Source organism: Mesocricetus auratus, unplaced genomic scaffold (assembly GCF_017639785.1).
Source record: "Mesocricetus auratus isolate SY011 unplaced genomic scaffold, BCM_Maur_2.0 Super-Scaffold_100028, whole genome shotgun sequence".
NCBI lineage: Eukaryota > Metazoa > Chordata > Mammalia > Rodentia > Cricetidae > Mesocricetus > Mesocricetus auratus.
In genome coordinates this window covers 23,723,162-23,732,113 of record NW_024429209.1, presented here as the reverse complement: position 1 = coordinate 23,732,113, position 8,952 = coordinate 23,723,162, and positions in this window count along the sequence as shown.

Here is an 8,952-nt window from a genome sequence, read left to right as displayed (position 1 = left end):
GGGATTCCTAACCAGGTATAGCGGTGCACATCTTTAACCTCGGCACTTGGGAGGTGGAAGCAGGCAGATCTCTGAATTCGAAGCCATCCTGGTCTACAGAGTGAGTTCTAGGATGGCCAGGACTACACAAAGAAACCCTGTCTTGAAAACCAAAACAAGTCGGGCGTTGGTGGCGCACGCCTTTAATCCCAGCACTTGGGAGGCAGAGGCAGGCGGATCTCTGTGAGTTCGAGGCCAGACTGGTCTACAAGAGCTAGTTCCAGGACAGCCTCCAAAGCCACAGAGAAACCCTGTCTGGAAAAACCAAAAAAAAAATAATAATAATAAATTAATTAATTAATTAATTAATTAAGGACTTGGGATTCCAAAACCTTAGGAACCAAGAAAAATACCTGCCACTTAAACATTCTTACTTCTTTTTACTCTGCTTTTGATACTTGAAATGCAATGTCATGCAGCCCAGACTGGGTTCAAACTTACTGTGTATCTGAGACTGGCCTTAAATTCCTTATTCTCCTGCCTCCGCTTACTGGGTACTGGGTTACATTTCAATTGAATGTTTTTTGGTTTTTGTTTTTAGATAATTGTGGGTTCACAGGCAGAAGTGATCCGGCCATTCCAGGCAAGGGTCTGAAGGTGAACGACTTCTGAAGACTGCTGATGGTTGTTAGCCATAAATTTAAGCCACCTGAGGAGTCCTTGAAGCTCCTGGGGCCTGAGAGCTGGAGAGTTAGCCCAGTGGCTAAGAGACAGAAGCTAAGAGCTCATCCTGTTCTTGCACGTCAGACAACTCACGACCACCTGTAAATCCAACTGCAGGAGGACCAGACACCTCTGGCCTTAGAGGGTATCTGTACTAGACACAACCATACACAAATAGACACATACACTTAATTTTTAAAAATAATAAAATCAATACATTTTAAAAAGATCCTTGGATCTGGGTGTGTAGCTCGGTAGTACGGCGTTCACCTAGAGTACAAGAGGTCCTGAGTTCAATGCCTGAGCCCGGGTAGGTGGAGTTTTCCCATCCCGACAGCCACTTCCAAATGGCCACACAGAGGCGTATATTAATTGTAAATGCTTGGCCGATAGCTCAGGCTTGTTGCTGACTGGCTCTTACAACTCAACCCATTGCTATTCATCTGTGTGAGGCTCGTGGCTTTTACCTCTACCCCATTTTTGTATGGCTGACTTGCTCTCCATCTGCCTGGCGACCCCTCTGACTCCGCCCTTCCTCCCTCTGACTCCGCCCTTCCTCCCTCTGACTCCGCCCTTCCTCCCTCTGATTCTGCCCTTCCTCTTCCCATCATTCCGCTTGACTTTCCCCGCCTGACTTTATCCTGTTCGGCTATTGGCCAGTCTCCTTGTTTATTAAACCAATCATAGGGACACACACATCCACACAGCGTACAGAAGGACTATTCCACAGCAAAGCACCACAAGAAAAGGAAGGAAATTTAGCCTCTTGAGGGAGAGATGAAAGGTTCAGGCATTACGCTGGCCTGGCCCTGTTTCCTGGCAAGATGCACTCAGGCAGCACTCTGGCCAGCCCAGAGTTCTGTGAGAACCACGCAGGTGCAAAGGACCCCTTTAAAGAACTGACCCCTGCCCGCTTACGCTCTCTTTTACTCTCTCTCTTACTCTCATCATCTCATCCTCTCTCTGTCTCTGTCTCTCTCTCTGTCTCTCTCTCTCTCTCTCATCTTATCTCTCTCTCAGCTCTGCATGGGTTGGTTACCTCTCACCCCCCCTTTCCTTCCCTGTCCACCAATAAAACTCCACGTGGGATGGTTGAGTCACAGTTTGTGTCTCGTTACTGGGTAAACCTAGACATTTTAACAACAAGAGAGACATCTGAAACCCTGCGTGAAACACCAGAAGAACTGAAAATTCAGGTATCCAAGCAACTCTTGTGCCCAATGCTCAAAAGTTGAGCATAGAATAAGACCAAACTAGACTCCCTTAATATAGGTGACAATGGTGCAGCTGGGACAATATGTGAGGCCACTGGCAGTGGGGACAAGACCTAACTCTAATGCACAGACTGACTTAGTGGAGCCCATTCTATATGGAGAGATACCTTGCCCAGCCTAGACACGGGTGTGGGGGGTGGGGAAGTGCCTGGGTCCTGCCTCAATGAGATGATGGGACAGACTTAGTAGACTTCCTAAGGGGAGGCCTTACCCTCTCCATAGAGCAGATGGGAGGAGGAGGGGAGTGGAGGGTTTGGGAGGAAAGGATGAAGGGGGGAACTGAGATTGGAATGTAAAAAATTCATTAAAAAATGAACAACAAAAAAGTTAAGCATAGAGCCAACATGACACATCACTTCCACAGCTAGATATGAGTTTGTACCTAGACGGCTGAAAATGTCTAGGTACAAACGTTCACCCAAAAATATCCATCCCTGTAACCAAGTCAAGCACATACCTACCATTTCAGCCTTCAGAGTGCAGAAGCAAAAGCCCAGTGACATCCTGGGCTTACAGTTGACCTCTGATGTCCACCAAAAGCCTCTTTTTTGGTCTTTTGGGACAAGATCTCACTTTGTTATCCCGGCTGACCTGCGGGTGCTCTGTGTAGGCTAGGCTAGCCTCGAACTTGTGAAGATCTACCTGCCTCTGCCTCCCAAATGCCTGGTCATAACAGACCTTTTGACAAACAACCAGAGGAGGACAACAAAATGCCCACAGCGGACAATGGGGTCAGAGAGCCAGCAGTGCCTTTAGCCCTGGGATGGCGGGCGGGCAGCCCCACTGTGTGCAATGAGACACCACCAGACTGTTGAAGACGAAATGCCCCGAGCAGGTAAATCCACTAATATGAGAAGTCTGGTGGGCTGTCAGGGGAAATAGAGGCTGCAGGTAGACCTAGAGTCCTCTCCTGGGTGAGGAGAATATTCTGGAATCAGACAGCCACCATGGTTGTGTAGATCTGTGGCCAAAGGAGACATCTCCGAATGGCTCAGGCCAGGGTGGCTGCAATGCTAGCCAGAGAAAGGCCTGGAAAGAAGCAGGCTCATCCCGAGTGGAGGGATGAGGGACAATAAAAAGGAGACCTTGGCCTTATTCAGACCTTGGCAAAGCGGCTCATCCCTGCAATGTCTGTGTTATCAAAAAGGAACTGCAAAAAAAAAAAAAAACAGTGTGCTCACAGAGGTCATGTGGAGGGCAGATGAGAGATGAGGGGTGCCTCGCCCTCCCCCCAGTTGCCTCCCCAGTGCTGTGTGCCCCGTGTTAGGTATGTAGCCAGATGCCATGAGATAGTCCCCTCCCCTCCCCTTCCCCTTCCTCTTCCCCCACAGAAACCTGCCTGCAGGAAGGTGGAGACCCTAAACTTCACAGAAAGAAGCCTTGCCCTGCAGGACCCCTCCTAGGGGGCCATATTAATAGGTGACACATTTATCGGGGGCAGGGGGGCTGGGGCTGCAGGGCTGGACTGGCTTGGTACTGGCCACCCACCCAACCCCCTTATCTATTAGTCCAGTAACACAAACATCAGTGGTCGGGCAGCTTTTAAAGGTGTGCTCCCAGGCAGTCGTCTTTGAAGCCTTATCTCCGGCCCTCCCTGCTCAGGGATAAAAGCCCAGGGCCGCCTTCACCTCTGGGCTGGGCTTTTTGCCCCCCCAACTGGCTCAGGAAGCAGGTCTGGGGACCATGGGAGGAGCTTCAGGGGTCGCCTAGGTGTCTCTAGCCCTGCTGGGCTCAGGGGTCGCCTACATTCTCCAAAACTTGGACCACCTGCCCACTCTAAGTCCCCTGCTGACTGGACGCATCAGTGAAGGATGCCAACGTGCGACCTCGCCCGGTCCCCACCGCAGCCCTGCAAAGAGCATCACGGATGAGTAAACTGGAGCTGACACCTTCCCATGTGCTGTTCCTGACCGTCAGAGATCTCCTGGATGTGAAGACACAAGCCGCGCCTGCAGCCATTCAGGGCCCAGAGCCAGAAATAATAAATCCACCGACGTTTCTGAGTGACCGAGGATACAGCTCAGCGGCCAGTGTGCTTGCTTGCCTAGCGCGTCCTGGGTTCAGTCCCTAGCACAAGACAGGGGTGGGGGGGATGGGGGGTGGGAGGAGGAGCTGGAGGAGGAGGGAAAAGAGCAAGAAAGAGGAGGAGGAGCAGGAGGAGGAGGGAGCTCGACCTCAACCCAAAAGAGCAGAGGAGCGGGCTTTGGGAGGGAGCCACCTTCCCCTCCTCCTCCTCCCCTCCCCTGTTCCTAGACTCATCACACCTACCCCACTCCTCACCCCACACACTGCAACCTTGCAGCTCCCCTCCTGTCTCCCTACATCGTCTCCTGATCCTTTGCACATCTATTCCCTTTCTCCGTTTCATTTTGACTAAGTGTCATCTGCCCCGTCCTCCACCAAAGGCACCCTCAAGCTGCCACGTGTTCACATGCCAAGCACTGCCACGAGCTGGTGCAGCCAGAATGCTCAACTTTTTTTTTTTTTCTTCTTGTATAGGTTCCTAAGGAAGAAGAACCACCTGGCCTGCACACAGTAGACACTCAGCAATAGCAGCCCCATTCGTCACCTCCAGTGGGCAGTCAGTAGAGGGCACCCCGCCCCTGCCCAGAGCTTAGCAGGCTGTAAACAGCTACCAGGGAGCATGCTCAGTGGGATCCTACCACTGCAGTCTCTTTGGCCGACACCCACAGGCCCTACAGGGCAGAGGGCAGCCTATAAATGAACTCACGGAGTCCCCCACTTCCTCGAGATGCCTGCCTCAATGTCCTAATCTGCAACTTCAAGCCTGGGCTCTGAGATCTAGCCAGGCACGGAGGAGATGGGTCATATCCTCTCTCAGCCTGGAGAATGGAGATTTCCTCATCCGTGCACTCAGGGTCTGGTCCCCATTGGCAGCCTTGTGTCCCTGAAGACTCATATCACCCTTTCCTCCAGGAGGCAGAGTCCACCTTCTAGGAAGGCCATGGAGCCCTCCGACTCTTGCAAGAGCTGAACCCCACATCCCTGCAATCTGTCAGCCAACTTCTTGCTGAGACGAACCCAGGGGCACAGGATCCCTGGAGGACCCATTTTTTTTTAAAGATTTATTTATTTATTACATATACACCAGATTGAATTGCAGATGGTTGTGAGCCACCATGTGGTTGCTGGGAATTGAACTTAAGACCTCTGGAAGAGCAGTCAGTGCTCTTAACCTCTGAGCCATCTCTCCAGCCCCCCTGGAGGACCCATTTAATATAGCATCTTGAGTGTCTGGTTCCTAACTGTAGTTGATAGGAGAGACAGCCAGGCTGAGGCAGAAGGACCTGCTTGGGCTACTGACCAAATTCAAGGCTGGGCCTAGAGATGTGGCTCAGTGACAGAGCACTTGCCTAACGTATGTGAGGCCCTACAGTTCACTCCCAATACCACCAAAACCAAAACTGAAAGTAAATAAAAGAGGCCACCTTGGACAACATAGCAAGATTCTGAAAAAAAAATGCCTGGGAGTTTTATTTCAATGCTTGCATAAGAGGTACAAGGTTCTGGGTTCGATCACCCAGGACCACAGAAAATTAACAGAATGGGAAAGATAATTTATTTGCAAGTTTTTACAGTAAGGTTCTAATTATTCATTCATTTATCTTCTTAGTGTGTATGGCTCTTTTGTCTGCATGTGTGTTTGTACATGATGTCAAAGGCCGAGGGACTGGAATTACAGATGGTTGTGAGCCACCGTGTGGGTGCTGGAAACTTGGAGCCAAGGTACTCTGGAAGAGCACCTTCTTTTTTGTTGTTGTTTGTTTGGGGTTTTTTTGTTTTTGTTTTTGTTTTTTCAAGACAAGGTTTCCCTGTATTGTTTTGGAGCCAGTCCTTGAACTTGCTCTGTAGACCAGGCTGGTCTCGAACTCACAGAGATCCGCCTACCTCTGCCTCCCGAGTGCTGGGATTAAAGGTGTGCGCCACCACTGCCCGGCCTTGGAAGAGCACCTTCTATTTCTAACCGCTGAGCCATTTCTCCAGTCCATGTGTTCTAAGCAAGGAAAAAAAGAAAGGAAGGAAAGGGGGAATGCAGTGAGGGTCAACCTCCCACACAGCTGCCCTGACCCGGGGGTGGGAGGGGCTCCTTGTTTCCCCAATTGCCCCTCTTACCACCCCGCCAAGGGGTAAGAGGATATGGGTGTATGCAAGTGGGTAACTGAGTATGTTCTTGCTTCCTTTGTGTTGAGGGAAGGAAGGGCTCAGCTAGTTTACGCCTCCTGATCACAGTCCATCTTTGAGGAGAGTCAGGGCAAGACCCTGAAGCAGAAACCATGGAAGGATGTTGCTTGCTGCCTTGTTCACATGCCCGGGACAGCTTTGGTTGTGCAGCCCAGCACCACCTTCCCAGTTAGCATGCTGGGTCTTCCTCTACCAGTTAACAATCAAGACAGCCGTCCCCCGCCCCGCCCCGCCCCGCCCCGTCCCCACGGGCTGATTCCATCTAGGCAATCTCTCGGTTGAGGCTCCCTTCTCAATTGACTCTAGACTGTGTCATCGACAGTGTAAACTAACCAGGGCACCGTGGGCACATGATGTGACCACACGGGGATTAAGGGTGTGTATGCACACAAAGTGTGCACAGAGGGATTAAGTGGAGGAGCAAGTGTGAGCGACACACACACACACACATACACACAGCGCCTGCAGTACAGCCAGACCTCTGTCAGAACCGAGGCATCGCCCCAACACTGTCCAACATTGCACCCCAGGACCTAGTCATCCTCTGAAACATGGGTGGGTGGATGGATGGATGGATGGGTGGGTGGATGGATGGATGGATGGATGAGTGTATATATATATGTTAGAGGTCTAGAGCTTGGACAAGGAAAAACTCTGGAAAAGACCTTAAGAGGCCATACTCTGCTCCTTTCCAGTGGATAGGAAGTACCGCTGAGTCTCCAGAGGCCGACTGCTCTGGCTCCAGCATGCCTGGAATATGGAAAGCGGACAAGGAATAGCGGGCTAGGGGTTCCTACACACCCTTTCTCATGCCGAAGACCCTGACCCCTGACTCATCATGAGGTCACAGCAACTTTCCCAGAGCAGCAAGAGAAGCTACTTCAGTCCTGAGGGCAGTGGGGACCCGACTGTGGTCTCCTGGACCAGCCCCTCCCAAGATGCTTTCTTCTGGCTCTAACCTCCATCTTCCAGCTGGGGACGGGCTGTAAGGCTTTGCTCAAGTCACCTGGGAAGGGTGTCAGCACTGGAGGGGCTTCCGGTAGCCTGCGCACTAGGAGAGGGTTGTGGCTGTGTGTAGGCACCGGAGGAGCTCCTGTTGACAGCTGAACAAGGCCGTTGTGCTAGCTAGCCTTGTGTCAACTTGACACACAACTAGCAGAGAGGAGGAAATCTTAACGGAGAAAATGCCTCCGTAAGATACTGCTGTAAGGCATTCTCTTAGTTATTGATGGGGAAGGGTTCAGCCCATGGTGCCATCCCTGGGCTGCTGGCCCTGGGTTCTACGAGAAAGCAGGCTGAGCCACCCTCCATGGCTTCCACGTCAGCCTCCTGCCTCCAGGTCCCTGTCCTGTCTGAGTTCCTGTCCTGACTTCCTTTGATGATGAACAGTGATGTGGAAGTGTAAGCCGAAATAACCCTTTCCTCCCCAACTTGCTTTTTGGTCATGGTGTTTTTGACACAGCAGTAGAAACCCTGACTGAGACAGCCATAATGCTGGAGACCTCAGATCAGCAGATCTGGGATGGACAGCAAATGGCATCTGCCTTGAAGGGTAGTGCCAAGAGGAGCCTTAAATAGTTCCAGATCACTAAAAAGCAGGAGGGGGGGTCTGGCGGGACTAGTAGTACCCCTATCAGTTCCAAGGCTTTCCGAAACAAGTGTCTGCTCTCCTCCATTCAGAAGCTACAGAACTACAGAACGGGCCCCCACCATCTGCTCCATCTCCACAGCCTCTGACGGACCCCAGACCAGCAGCCTCAGGCAGACTTAGATCCATAAGAATGTGGATCTCCACCCCCACCGCCAGTATGAGAACAATAAAAGCAGAAGCTGTCTCCCCAGGCCTGGCTCCACCTTGCAGCATGCGAACTGTTGGGGGGGGGAGGATACCTTCAGACATCCCCACCCTTAATTCCAGGGCCCCCCTCTCACAAGGGAGGGTCCTTGGGTAAGGTACTTCACTTCCCCGGTCTCAGTCCTCCCACCTGTAAATCAGAGAGGGGTGAAGAGGCCAAGGCAGGGAAAGCGAGGCTAGACAAAGACCGTTGTTATCCTCACTGTCACCGTGGCAACCATCCCAGCAAAGTGGTGAGAACAGAGGCCCTGAGTACAGAGGACACCGTGTGGATGTCCTCCAACACATGCTCTCCATCAGACCACGACCATAGGAGAAGGGGGTCAAAGATCTCTCGGTGGTGTTAGGAACCAGACAGATGTCGCCAGAAGGTGGGGAGGACACCTGTGGTAGTAGGAATGTAATCGGCCCCCATAAGCTCATAGGGAGTGGCACTGTTAGGAGGTGTGGCTTTGTTGGAGGAGGTGTGGCCTTGCTGGAGGAAGTGTGTCACTGTGGGGGCGGGCTTTGGGGTATCCTGTGGTCAAGCTACTCCCAGTTCCTGTTGCCTTCTGATCAAGATGTAGCCAGCACCATGTCTGCCTGCACACGGCCATGCTCCCCGCCATGAAGATAGTGGACCGAACCTCTTAACAAGCTGCCACCTCAATTAAATGTTTTCCTTTATAAGAGTTTGCCATGGTCACAGTGTCCTTTCACAGCAGTAGAAACCCTAGCTAAGACAGCACCTGAACGTGTTCTTACAATCCCACATCATGTCCCTAAGTATTATCCCTCCTTCTGTGGTAACAATGTCTCAGTAAGGGGGCTGGAGTGGTGGCTCAGTGGTTAAGGACACTGACTGTTCTTCCAGAGGTCCTCAGTTCAATTCCTGGCGACCACATGGTGGCTCATAACCACCTTGTATGAGATCTGGTG